This window comes from Molossus molossus, unplaced genomic scaffold (assembly GCF_014108415.1).
Source record: "Molossus molossus isolate mMolMol1 unplaced genomic scaffold, mMolMol1.p scaffold_m16_p_18, whole genome shotgun sequence".
In the NCBI taxonomy this organism is placed as follows: Eukaryota; Metazoa; Chordata; class Mammalia; order Chiroptera; family Molossidae; genus Molossus; species Molossus molossus.
In genome coordinates, this window is record NW_023425353.1 from 7,041,885 (window position 1) to 7,056,763 (window position 14,879).

Genomic DNA, 14,879 nt, shown 5'->3' on the forward strand with positions numbered 1-14,879 from the left:
ATTGGGGAAAAAATTTTAATAGAGATACAGTTAGTTCATGACCATAGTTTTTCTAACATGGAAAAGATTAAAAAGTTGATCTTGGAATTTAAGTTGTCGTGAAGAAAGAGAGAAAATGATGAAAAGCAATCCAGTTCTCTCCCTTAGGTCTACTAAAAAATTTACTTATATTCAGGAAAATATAGTTACATGTGAATTAACAAGAATTGGTGTCTGGGATGTGTGGGTGTTGATAAGCACTTATAACTCTTAATGAATTCTCTGTCTGCACAGTCCTGCATGGATGAAATTGATAAATTGATTGAACTTTTGTTACTCATAACTTTACATTTCCTTTTTTATGAGTTGCTTTCTAACTTATGGAAATATTGATGGTATTATGGAAACAATGGCACTAGTCCTTAGGGTTGCACATTCAGCAAATAAAAGTGCAGGACATGCAATATTTGGAACATACTTAAAGTAAAATAGCATCTGTTGCCTCAAATTTAATTGGTGCTCTGTATTTTATCTGACAACCTTTTCAAACCTATTAAAATAGAGGTTTTCTTTTGTGTTTTTTGTTGTTGTTGTTGTTTGTTTTTGTTTTTGTAGCTACCTATCTCAGCCTAAGCAACTTGGCCAATTTTCTTTTTAATTCTCTCATAATTAATAAAGAGACTTGGCAATACTGGGTAATTAACAGAAAGCTTTCTGATTCTTTGACAAAAATTTCTAAAGTTGGGGGTGGACAGAATACAAAGAAAAAAAACCAATCTAAATAAAAATAGAAAAAAAATGAAGATTTGTAATTGCAAGGTTGCCATGTATATGACACTGTAAATGACTCCATTCTACTGAATGAATGACATTACATAGTAAAAATTTCTTCATTATTAGAAATGCATTTTTAAAAAAACAGTTAAGTAGAAGAATTTAAAAATTGAGCCATTAGTTTCAGGGTTAATACTAAATAGCCAAGGGCTACAGCTTTGTTTTTAAATATATCTAATTTAAATTTTTAAAAACCTGTCAATCCAGGAAGGCAGCAGCAAAGGTAAACCAGTTTTCTTCTTAATGTATTAAGTACTATATTGTCCTCTGAAGTAATTTTCTCATATAGTTACAGTTCAAAGTAAAATTTAGTAAAGATAAAAATTGAAAAAGCAAACCAGGACATTTGAAGGATTATATTTAGTTCAAATTAGACTTTAGAGCTTTATTTTTTTTTTTAACATTTATTATCTAGGAACTAGAAGCAATGATGATTGCTATAATTATGGTTGTTTAAGAGTAGAAAAGTTTTTGCATTTAAATTCTTGCACAAATGAAGGATTGTGAAAGCAGCAACTTTGGAAAATGAAAAAATTGCACAGTGGACTTTCTAGGTTATTTTTTCTGCTTCCACTTTAAGAGAATGACTTCTGGCAATTATCAGCTGTGCCCAGGCTACTGTTGATAATAATACCACCCAATACAAGAATGATAAGAACTGTGATGAAGAAAGTGTAAGAGAAAGTAGGACTTTACTTCTGCAAGTTGATTGTGCCATTTTCCAATTTCCCTGTTCACTTCTGGGATAGGCTGTGAAACTGACTAGAGCTACATAAAATGAAAGTAGAGGGAATACCTGTGACTCTTACCTTTTAGCAAGTATATGTCTTATATATTTATCTTTCTCAAACTACAGCTACAACAAAATATGACATTTTTCCTTGCTGAAGACTTTTGTATTGGCTGAATTAATGCCTAAAATGAAGCAACAAAAGTAATTACTTGAATGTAAATTTAATCTAACACCACATACTTAAATTTTTTTTTGTTTAAATTTCCAGAAACTTGTATATTGTATATGATTTAGTTTCTTTTCAATACAAAACTCTAAACAGATATTAACATCAGGCTTACTGATTGGACACTACTGACCTTTGTTGTATTTTAATTTTTATTCCCTTTGAGGTGATGCTAATGAAGATTCAACTTGGAAATAACTAGAAGATAGCATTTTGTGAGTAACTGAATTTGATCATACTGGGAATATTAAAACACATTAATTTTTCTTTTAAGTATTTGAAATTCAGCATAAATGTGAAAAAAGAGACTGTAAAACTAGTGGCAGGGATGTTCAATTTCTCAAAATACGTATTACTACACTCCCAACCTGTATTCTAAGCAAGTACCGTATGAAGTCATATTTTTTATACCAAAAACAATAGGTGTAGATGATAGATGCAACTACAGATAGAGACTGAATGTCTGTGTCCCTTCAAAATTCATGTTGAAACCTTATCTCCACTGTGTTGGTGTCAGGAGGTGAGGCCTTCCAGAAGTTAGAGAATGGAGCCCTCATGAATGGAATTAGTGCCCTTTGTAAAAGTGACTCCAGAGAGCTCCCATTGTGTGTGGACACAATGGGAAGACAGCCTCTGAACAGGAAGTAGGCCCTCACTGGAAACCAAATCTGCCAAGACTTTGAACTTGGATTTACCATTCCCCAGAACTGTAAGAAATAAATTTCTGTTGTTTATAAACCTCCCAGTGTGTGGTATTTTGTTACAGCAGAAGAGACTTTGCAGTTGTGGTTAAATTATGGATTGGGAGATGGGGAGAGTGTCCTAAATTATCGAGGTGGACCTAGTGCAATCCCAGGGTCCTTCACAAGAAAAGAACAAAGGTTAACTTCAGAAAAAGGAGATGTGATGATGGAAGCAGGGGGTGCCAACACTTGAGGCTGCCAACACCTTTGGTTTAGGATTGCTGACATCCAGTACCTTAAGATAATTTGTGTTGTTTAAAACCACTAAGCTTGTGGTAACTTGTGAATTAATACATGAGTGCATTTGCAAAGTTGAATTTTTCTCTCCTCTTTCCTCCTTGTTATTCCATCAAATGTTTAATATTAATAAAAACTGAGAGAATCTCAAAATATAAAGGAACTCATTTGGCTCAGCGGTTAGAGCGTCGGCCTTCGGTCCAGAGAGACCCGGGTTCAGTTCCCGCTAAGGGCATATACCTTGGTTGCAGTTTGTCCCTGTACAAAAAATGGAAAAATGTCCTCGGGTGAGGATAAAAAAAAAAAAAAAAGGAACTCAAATGAGTAATACTTTAAAGGAAAGACTAGGAAACGAAACCTTGTGAGGTAAACAATTACCCCAAGTCTATCCATTAACTGTACAGTTAACTTGACCGCAGTAGGGGGTCACTTGGTCATCTTGTCAGGTGAGTGAGATTCAACGTGAGAGGGACCAGTACAAAGGCATGAATATGCTGGAGGTATGGATCCTTGGGGGCCATCTTTAGAGATTAACTATTTTACTGGGTTTAAGTCTCAAAGATAGCACAGTAATATGATAGAGATGTCAAGTCTCATACTGTGGCAGTGCTTTCTGTGGGTCCGGAATGAAAATTATAGCACTCAGCACATTAGATGTACGACACAGATGTCTTACATGGGGCTCTCTTGCATACCTAGTTCAATCCCTAACAAAGAAATGTGCTCACTGAAACAGAGTAGGTTTGACCAACTCAGTTTATAATAAAACACGGAGAAGCACCATGTATTAACTGATTTTGTATCATTTGAAATATATTGAGGCCATTGCAATAGTCTGGTTATTATTTAACAGGAAAGGAATAAGGGGGAGACAAGATAATATAGGCATGCCATTTATACAGCTTTTGCCAGAAAGCTATAACACTCCAGGTCTGTTCCCTTCTTATCAGTGGGGGAAGGGACTGAACAAAGGCAGTTCAGACACATGCCCAGTAAAGTCTGAGTGACCTGAGAAGGTGCCTACCTGTCCGTCACACCTGGGAACAAGTCGTGGCCAGAATGAGCTTGGCCAATGCAAGTGGATGCACCCTGAATACTTAATCTCCTAGACAAAGGAAAGCCTTCTCTCTTGGCGCTCCACCCTCCTGCCCTTTGGGATCCTGTTGCGGAGGGAGTGTTCCCCTGCATTTCCCCACATGGCTCATGGCCATGTGCACTCCACACTATGGATTAATGGGCTGGATCTAGACTGATGCCGATCTGGACTCGGTTTCGTCATGGAGAGGAAGCTCTGGGTGCTGGCCTTGTTTCTAGTTCTACTGAACCCACATTCAAGGACTGGGTTAAGGGAATTTAGATGTTACAACCCTAGAAACATAACTCCACACCAATAAAGACCATTTATTCTCCTTTGTGAGTCTTAGAAATTTTATTTTCTGAAGATACTACAAGAGCCACACCACTTCCACGAGTGTCAAGGGAATCTGGCCCCCTGACCCCTCCAGTAACAATCTGACTATCTTTTCTAATCATTTCTCAAGACCACTTAGTCCTAACTTGTGTGTGTGTCTGCATGTGCACAGTGACCCAGTTTTCTGGAGAACCAGGCTCTGAACTGAGACTACCCCAGTTCAAATTATCGGTGAATCTCTTTCTAGCTATAACCTAAAGCAAGTGGGTAACTTCTTCATGCTTTTGTTTTGTGGGGGCTAAAAAAGTACTAATATTTTCCTCCAACCTTCTAAATTCCCCTAGGCTGGAGAAATAATCAAATCAACAGAGACTGACCTACAGGAGAAAATCAAGTTTAATGTATGCGCATGGGGAATTCACATAGGCATGAAAATTCCAAAGACAGTGTGGCCACACTGGGTCTGAGACATTTTAAACAAAGGACAAAGTGGGGAGCGCGGCATAAGGTGTCAGTAGTGAGAATAGGCGGTTTCCAGGTCCTTGAGGAAGAGGACAGACGTGTGGCAGGAAAATCCTTGCTGGACAACGCAGAGACAGTGGGACACAGGGGCTCTAGCAACAGGCACCTGTCTACAGCTCTCTATCCACCACACTTAATTCTAACTGGGCACGTCCACATCCCAAAATCTCCTTCCTGAAGCAGCTTTCTCTGTGTGAATCTCTTGGGAAGGAAGGGGGAAGGGTTAAAGGCTCTCTTTAAGTCTTGTTTTTTACCAAATAGCTCAAAAATCAATATCCCCAAGAGGCAGCTTTGGGGGGGGGGGAGGACTTTGATCCCTTCAGTTTCCTCAGCTCTGAAATTGGGCTAATAAGAGCACTTACCTCAGATAACTTTTATAGGGAATGAAGGAGATCATTTATATAGATTTGTGCAAAGCACTTAGTCCAGTGACTGGCACAGAGAAATTACTCAGTAAATATTACTTACTAATAGTACTATACTCTGATATTAAAGTGAAACTCAGTTCAATTTTTCAGATAATTACTATAATTAATGTTTTTTTCATGGCATATTAGCAGTATGCATTAATCCATGTTAAACCTGAGCAGGAACCTGAGATGCAGCTACCTTCCAGCCCAGTGTCATGGCAGAGGCTCATCAGTGACCTCTAGCCTTGCCAAGGTTAAGAGGAACTCTACCCCCTTCACTGATGCCTGATCCAAATGTCTGACAATAAAACCAGCATGTATGTGTCAGTATAGACTAAAAAATGCTGTGATAACAAAAATTTCATAATTCCAGTAGCTTAAATCACCAGAACTTTATTTTTACTTGTGCTCATGTCTAACCTGGGTCCGCTGGGGCTTCTGCTCCTGGCAGTTACTCGGAAACCAGACCCACAGAACCATCACCATCTCCAATAGTCTAGTCTGGCTTACCACATCAGAAAGAGAGCAAGTGTGTGTAAATTGTGTACTGGCTCTTAGTTTCCACCTGGAGAGACAGGAATGACTTCCATTTGAATTTTATTGGTTAAAAAAAGTCCTGTAGCTGCTCATAACTGCAGATAGCATGGGGAGTTCAGTCCTACTGTTCTCAGGAGGAAAGCCAGAAGTATTTGGGGATCAGCATCAGTGACAACCATGCCATACAAGGCCTGTGATAGACACTCTTAGTGATACTGTTGTAATGAACTAGTTATTAATAACAGGAAAGGGGTAAAAGGAAGGCCAGACATTATAGGCATGTTCCCTGCAAAACACTGGAGGAGGGGTCCAACAAAGGGATGGTAGACCCATGCCCAGTAAAGCTGGGGGGACATAGGGAAGACACTTGCCTGTCAATCACCCTTGGGGACAGAGATGATTGGCCAGAATGGCATGGCCCCGGCCAGGGCAGGAAGATTTGGAATCCATAGTCCCCTGAACAAAGGAGCTCCCTCTCCTGTGCTCCTGTGTTTTCAGGCTCTTGGGGCTCCTGTTGCTGGGACGTGCTCTCCTGGGTCGCTTGCATTCATCTGTATGGCCCAAGCCCATGAGGACCCCACATGCACTGGGGGACACCAGTTAGCCCGATGCTGAGCTGGACCCAGCTCCCACACAGAAAGAAAACTCTGGACACTGGCTCTGATTTTAGTTCTGCTGACACCCCAGCTACGCTTGTGTTATGATTGGACTAAGGGAAATGGGACTTTGGCAGCCCAGGAGTATAATTCCAAGGAAATAAAACTTTCTACCATATCTCATCCTTCCATGGGGGTCTCCAAAAATGCTTGTTTCAGCAGTGCCCCAAGAACCCCACTTCCACAAGCAATAGGGGGAGATTAGGCAAGCTCCCCTCGGATAACATGAGTGATACAGGAATCAACAAATCTAGTATCTACTCTTAGTGACCTGGATGTTAAGAAGGCAGTTGGTGACATATACTTATATGCCTTTCAAACAAACCAGCACTTGTTCAAATTAGTTTACCCCAGTCACACGGGAAATAAACCTAAGCCATCTATTGTAAGACTTCTTCACCAGGGCGATTTTGTCTCCCAGGGGATATTTTTGGTTGTCACATTTTAGGCTGTGGGAGTTGCTACTGGCATCTAACAGACAGAGGCCTGGAGGATGCAAAAATACTCTACCAGCCCTGGCCGGTTTGGCTCAGCGGTTAGAGCGTCAGCCTGCGGTCCACAGAGACCCGGGTTCGGTTCCCGCTAAGGGCATGTACCTTGGCTGCAGTTTGTCCCCGGTCCTGGTTGGGTCGTGTGGGTGGCGGCCATTCGATGTGTCCCTTTCACATCGATGTTTCTCTCTCTTCCTCTCTCTCCTTCCCGCTCTATCTGAGTGAAAAATGGAAAAATGTCCTCGGGTGAGGATTAAAAAAAATAATAATACTCTACCAGCCACAGGACAACTCCCCACAGAAAAAGAATGATCTGACCCCAGGTAATGACAGTACTGAGGTTGAGAAACTCTGTTGTATTGTAATTTTTACACTTTTCTCACATACACTTCTAAATCCACTGAAATGAAATCGATGCCTTTGAAACGTCTGCTGTTGAGACTATATGTACAAGCGCTCAAGTGTGCTCTACATCCGCACATGCTGTGTTCAGGTGGGTACGTGTACTTTCACCCAGGAATGCAGATCTGAGACATCCACTTGGAGATCTACATGGGAGAGTTGACTATATTTTCAAAGAGTTTGAAATTCAAATTTAAAAAATTGCTCTTCAAAATAGTCCCACAAATCTATCTGCCAACTTGATTAAGCAAGATTAAGTATGAATGGGGTAAAAAATGTGGCATTGATACCATTGTAATAACCTGATTATTAATTAACACAAAAGGAGCAAAAAAAAAAAAAGGCTAAATAATATAGGCATGCCATTTCCACAGCTTTGCCAGAAAGCTGCAATTTCATACTCTCCAGGTCTATTCCCTGCAGACTGCTGGGGGAAGGGACTGGACAATAGAGGCATGCCCAGTAAGGTCTGGGTGATGTGGGAAGGTGCTTGCCTGTCAATCACATATGGGAACAAATCAGTGGCCAGAACAGGCATGGCCACTATAAGTGCAGGAAGATTTGCACTTAAACTCCTGAACAAAGGGAGTTCCCTCTCTTGGCCCTTCTTGTTCTTGCTGCTCATGCCTCACTCCTGGCTTGTGCGGCTCTCATGCTCCTGCGCTCACCCACATGGCTCACAGCCACATGGAACCCCCTCCCCATAATGGACTCGTGGACTGTGATTAGCCTGTTGCTACACTGGACTTAACTCCACCATGGAACAGAAATTTGTCACTGGCTTTGTCTCTGGCTCTACTTTGAACTAAGACAAATGGGACTTTAGATCCCCAGGGATGTACCTCAATGCAAATAAAAACCACCATATCTCCCATTCACGTCTCAGAAAACTCTTTTTCTCAGGATATCAAAAGAACCCCACTCTCACTCGCAACAGAGAAAGGCAATCCACGCAATTCTCCAATAGCAGCATGGTGGGATTAGATGCTGGCTATGGACGAGCTTTATGTGTATGCTCTCGTGAGACCTTGATAGGAGGACCGCTGTCTAAGAACAGTCTGCTGTGATAGGAGCAGTCAGGAAATGATGTATGGTAATGATAACATTGTAATCACCCAGTTATTAATTAACAAGAAAAGAGCAGAGGGGAGGCTAGATAATATAAGCATGTGACTTATACAGTTTTGCCAGGAAGCTGCAATTTAACACTCTCCAAGTCTATTCCCCGCAGATCAATGGGGGAAGAGACTGGATACAGACAGTATAGATACGTACCCAGTTAGGTCTGGGAGACATGGTAAGATGCTTACCTGTCAGTCACACCTGGGAATAGGTAATTGACCAGAATAAGCATTGCTACTGCATGGGTGCAAAATCTGAGATACTCAACTCCTGAACAAAGGGAGTTTTCCCTCTTGGCCCTTGGCCCTCTTGCTCCCTTGGGGCTCCTGTTGCAGGAAGCCCCACACAATGGACTGATGGACTTTATGTAGACTGATGCTCTGCCAGACTCAACTCCACCATGGACAGTGGCCCTGCTTCTAGCTCTGCTGAATTCCCAGCTACCCCTCTGCCAGGACTGGTTTAAGGAAACTGGGACGTTAGAAACCAAGGGATGTAACTACATGCAAATAAAGCTTTTTGCCACATCTCATTCTCCCGTGTGAGTTTTAGAACATTATTTTTCTCAAGATATCACAAGAACGCCACTCCCACTAGTGATGGAGAAACTTCATTGTGTAATTCTCTGGTAACAGTAAGAGACCAGGGAAAGTGAGTGGTAAAGCTCAGTGGTGCTACTGAGTTTGTGAGAAGATCTTTATCAAACCCAAACGAATGCAGAGGCAAGAAAGGAACATGGAAACAATTTTTTATACTTAAAGGTTGGGAGCTAAAGTAACTCACTGTGAGGAAATTTAACCCTCAGAATCAACTTATGTTTGACTGGGTTTAAAGTTAGTTACCAGACAGCAAGTTTTGTTTCCTAGTCTGAGCCTCACACCTGAGCCTTGCAGAATGACTGGCTCCGGAAGGGGAGATGTGACACCCGGCAGAGGATATCTGTGGGTTTGAATCTGTGGATCGGCAGCAAACCCTGGCCCCACAGTCTGTGAATCCTGATGGCTGAGAGGGAGCCAGGAGCCAATACAAGTGTGCACCCAGCTTGGGTCTCAGAAAGAGTTGAAGGAAGCTTCAACTATGTTTGGAATGTACCAAATCAACAAACGGCTGCTTTTTCCACTTGGGTTAGTTCAGAGGGTCGAAGTTTGTAGTGCAAATACAACCCAAACTCTTCCTTAATTACTCAGGTGAGGGGGATAAACAAGTATATTAATACCTTTTCACCAATCCAATTCTCCTAGACTGGGGAAATAATCAAATTAACAGAGACTGATTTACAGGGAAAAATCAAAGTTTTAATACATGTACGGATTAATAGGAGAAAATAAAAGTTTCACTTGGACATGAAAATCTCAAAGACAGTGAGGCTGTACTGTGTATATAAGACATTTTGGACAAAGGGGAAAGGTGGGGGTGGGGGGGACGGGCATTAGATTTCAGAAGCGAGAATGGGTGATTTCCAGGTGGTTGAGGAAGAGGAAAGACACATGGCAGGAAAACCCTTGCTGGACAACGAGACACAGCGGGAATCTAGCCAACAGGCTTCTGTCTAGAGCCCTCTATACCACGCTTAATTCAAATGAGGCTCGGCGACATGCCAACATCTTCCTAAACCAGCTCTCTGTCTGAATCTCTTGGGCAGGAAAGGGGGGAGGGTCAAAGTTTCTTTTTGAGTCTTGTTTCTTAATAAATAGCTTAAAATCAATATCCCTAAAAGCAGCTTTGGGGTGGCAAAACTTTTGTTCCCTTTATGGGCTACAAAGGAGCGTGCCTAAACCCAGTTTGGAATTTTTTTTATTTAATGGGTTCATAGATTAAATTTCATTGCTATGCAAATTATTCACCACAACAAAAATAAATCAGCTCCTTGCACACCTGTTGTTGGTGAACACCAGCCCCTTCTTCCTTATATTCTCTGGGCTCTGTTTATTAAGTAAATATTCTTTTTCTACGAGAATACAGGCTGAATTGTTTAGGAGTGAAGGGTCATGGTTCCTGAAACATATTTTCAAATGCTTTGACACAAATAATAAGTATAAAGGAATATATGCATATAGAAATAAAGCAAAAGTGGCAAAATGTTAACCTTTTGGTAATTTAAAGTGAAGTGTTTAGGGAATTATATGCCAAATCTCATAAGAAGACTCATTATCTTCATGTTTTTCTAAGAATTGTGAAGTCTATGCCTATTTCTAGTTCTAGGGGGGAAAAAGAGTATTAAAGGAAATAGCAATAACTATCTCTCAAAAATAACTGAGGAAAACCTAAATTATTTCTTAAGAAAATTATTTTAATTACTAAAAGATTTTCAACTTATGATTGAAGTATTTTTCCTGTTATATTTTATATCACACTAAACAATGAAATTTACCAATGTATCTTTCAACCTAATTATAACCTTCCCTGCATCTCTGAAACTGCCATTGATGTTGGTCCTGCCTTTGCTTAGTGACTAATGAACTGGATGAGCAGATTAAGAAATAAAGTAAGATATAAAACGTGTGTTCTATTTTCACTTGCCACACAAACTACACAAATGGATTCAGTGGGATGAGGCATGGATTAAAGCAAGGAGACTAAACTCAAAGTCAAAACAGTCACTCCTACTTTGGCATATTTAGTTTCCAAATAACCCCCATGTTTACCCTATTGAAATATATACATCAATTATATATATTATGAAAGTGTGAATAGATTTATAATAAATGCATTTTAAATAAATTTGACTGATATATCGTTTGGCCATATTTTGGGTACATACTAATTAATAATTATTTTATCTTCCTAGAAAATTCAACCTTTATCATTACAAAATGGCATTTCTCCTTTCGCTGATGCCTTCATCTCAGAGTCTATTCTGTCGGATAGTATCATGGCTGCCAGTTTTAAAATTGGGGTTTATATAGTCTAAATTTCTTCTTCTTTTTCAAAAAACTTATTGTAGCCTTACATTTAGGTTGACATAAAATTTTAATATAAATAGCACAAGTTGTTTAGCATACCTAAAAAACTTTAACTTTAATTGGAACAATTAATTCTAGATTTAATGTAATTACTGTGTATTTAATTTAAATATGGCATTACCACTTGTGCATTATATTTTCTCACTTTATGTATTCTAGTTTTCTTTATAATTAACCAAGTATTCTTTTTAACATTCTATTTTCTTTTCTTTATTGTTTGGAACTTGTAAATATTTTTCTTTTCTTTTTGCAATAATTTTAGTCATTATAACACATATAAGATTCATTGTTGACTTATAAAGGTCTACTGCTAATATTTATTTTTCTTTTCTTCAGAAAATGTAAGATCTTTAGAAATATTGACATCTACTTATCTCTTTGGTGATATAGATGGCATGATTATAGGAATTTTATTTGACATAATTCAAACCCTAGATCATCATTATTGCTTTATCCAGTCAAGGTTTGTTTAAGTACATATATTTATCATATTCTCTGCTGCTTTTTTCGTTTTTGTAATTGTTTGCCCATTATGGTAATTTCCTTACATATAAGACAGGAAGAGAGCTCCCACCAAAACCCAGCCCTACTGGCACCTTGATCTTGAACTTCCAGCCTCCAAAACTGTGACAAAATAAATTTCTGTTGTTTTAGCCACCAAGTCCCTGGTATATTATTATGGCAGCCAGAACTGATTAAGAAAACTGCAAACCTTATGTTATGAGAGCTAATAGAAATCTCAGGAGAGAGAGAGGATGGTGTAAGCTATGTGATAAAGTCTCTGTAAACACAAAAGCTTGTCTGCTTAGAGCTTGCACAGGACGAAGAGGGCTGTTGCAGTTTAAGAAGATGTATTAGAACAGGTAGCCACATGCAAGTGACCTGGTCACTGACTTCCGTTCTGAATGCTCCTTAGCTTCTGCCCATGCTACCTGTGTCCGTTCATAGTGAACGGACTGTACTAACTGTGTTCTTCTACAGCTTTGTATGACAGACATGAAGAGAGCTCACATTTCTGCCTCTAGAACATTGCCACATTGTATTACAAAAATGTCCTGGTAGAGTTGATGTCCACACTGAGACTGTCTGCATCTTTTGGGATTTCCTTTCATTTCCTGTGGCTGTTTTCACACAAAGATGGTTCAAATAGAAGCCCTCTTATTTGAATAATTGTCTATTAAAATAGAGAATCATACAAATAATATTGAGTTTAAAGTTTTAATTTTAATTCAAAGCATAAATGTTCATTTTCACCAGTCTTTGGTGTGAGATTGAGGCCGCGCCTTGGACCGTGTCTGCCCATTGAAATCTCTACAATTTTCTTCCTTATTCAGTGTCTGGAATGTAGAATCTATGATTTCCACTTTCAATTTCTTTAAAGTAGAATGAGAAGGGAAAGCAATTTGAAACGATCTAGATTCAGAGTCATTCTAGGCTTTTCCATCCTCTGTAACACTTACAGCTGTTTCTACAGCGGGCTGGGTGGGATCGTTGTGTTTGCGCAGAAGGCAGTGCTGCGCCTCCAAGCCCGGGGCAGGAGCTGGCCGGCCACGCCCACGGCCAACCCAGCCCGGGCCTGTGGTGTACAGTCTACAAGCGAAGAACAGTTTTCATATTTCAAAAAAATTATTTAAAAAAAAAGAAAAGAGTATGTGAAGCTGAAAATATTTACTATCTGGCTCTCTACAGAGGAAGTTTGCCCATGTCTGGAAACATGTCTGGAAATGTCACAACTTGGGAGTGGCACCAGGCTCAGGACAGACCTCACAGCAAAGAATGATCTGGCCCCAGAGGTCAGCGGCGCTGAGACCGAGAAAGCCTGGGTTAGAGGGCATTAGCTGGGCTGGAAAGTTGCCAACAGGAAGTATGTAAGAGCGACATTAGGTCCCACTTAAAAGGAGTCAAGGCTTGGAAACTGTTGAGGTTCCTAAGGAAGCCAATTAATTCAGACCTTCTTCACCCTCTCTGGGTCCTAAACCAACTGCGATTTTGGCATAGAAAGTAGACAAGGTTTGTGTCCCAGTTCTATATCTGGCCAAGGCTGATTGGAGAACATAACACGGACAAATGGCCAAAGGGGAATTCTGAATGCTTCCCCTCAAACGGGGGACGAGAACTGTGTGTGCCAGCACGAGGGGGGGTCCAGAGAGCAACAGAGCCACAGGAAGAGAGTGATGCTCAGTTCATCAGTGTCTCCAGCAGACAAGTCCAGACCATGGGGTCAGAGTTTGTGTCCTCTTGTCAGTCAGGTATTTAATTATTTTCCTGTGAGAAACATTAAAGAGATGATAGTTTCAAATTTTTCCAAAAAGCGGAATCTCTATTTTACTGGCTGGAAAGACTATGGAAGAGAAAAAGGTCATTTTGTACACCTCACCTGTAGGAAAACCACCTTTTCCCTCTCCCTTGTACCCTGAGCAAGGCACAAACTTCCAGACCTCAGTCCCCTCAGGTGGATCATGGCCCAGAGTTGCCAGGACCCTGAGGGCTGGCTCAGATAATCTATAAAACTCTCTTAAAAATTTAAGAAGAACTTAAGTGACACAATGATAATCTAAAGGCAGCACAAAATGTGTGCACATAGGACATCTTGACGTGAGGTCAAGTATGTAGCGTGTGTCTTCTGAATGATTAGGAAGCGGGCCTGGGAAAGGCTGTTGAAAGGAAGAGATGCAGTGTTTTAGGGCATGATCCAAGCTCTTCTGGGCTTCGGTGTAGCTGCACCTGTGATGTGGACCCTGCTTCTTTTATTCCTCAGTTTTCTCTGTTGCCTTGGGCTCTGTGACATTCTGACCCAAGTTTTAGTTACTGATTTTCATCTGCCATCAGCTTTCATTTTCACAGTCAGAAGTTTTCTTTGAAATGGCTCTGGGATTGGTGCTTTGTGATGATGGGGTGACAAGTGTACAGGACTGGGATGAGAGACAGGGATTTTAGTCATGATTCAATTTCTTATTGACCCAGTGATGGGCGAAAAATCATTTGACGCTTCTGAGCATTCACTGTTTTATCTGTAAAATGGGAATAATGCCCGGCTGGTGTGGCTCAGCGGTTGAGGGTCAACCCATGCACCACGAGGTTGCTAGTTCTATTCCTGGTCAGGGCACCTGCCCAAGTTGTGGGCCAAATCCCCAGTGGGGGGCACACAGGAGGCGGCCAATCGATGTTCTCTCTCATCAATATTTCTCTCTCTCTCTCTCTCCCTTCCTCTCTAAAATCAATAAAGAAAAAAATGGGAATGAAAATAGTACTTAAGACTCAATGCTCTGTGAAGGCAATGTGCATGAAAACACTTATAGCACTGTGAGGCCCATGCCCATTCTAGGAGGTATTATTAATTCTTCATCCACCTGCAGCCACTCTCTGGGACACCAGAGAGTCTTCCTTGCTTGGAGAAATAAACATGCAGGAGTAAAAGTACCTATTTACCCAATAATCAGGTGTTTGGTCAAGAATAGATGGGGTTCCTTTCTAGTGATTGAATCATCCAGATGTTTGTCTGACTTACTCAGAGGTGTTCCTAAGGGTTTCACCTCAGCATGACCACTGAATGCAGAGAAGAAACAATCAACCTCCATGTGTACTGGGTGGTAAACACAGGCCCCTGAGGACC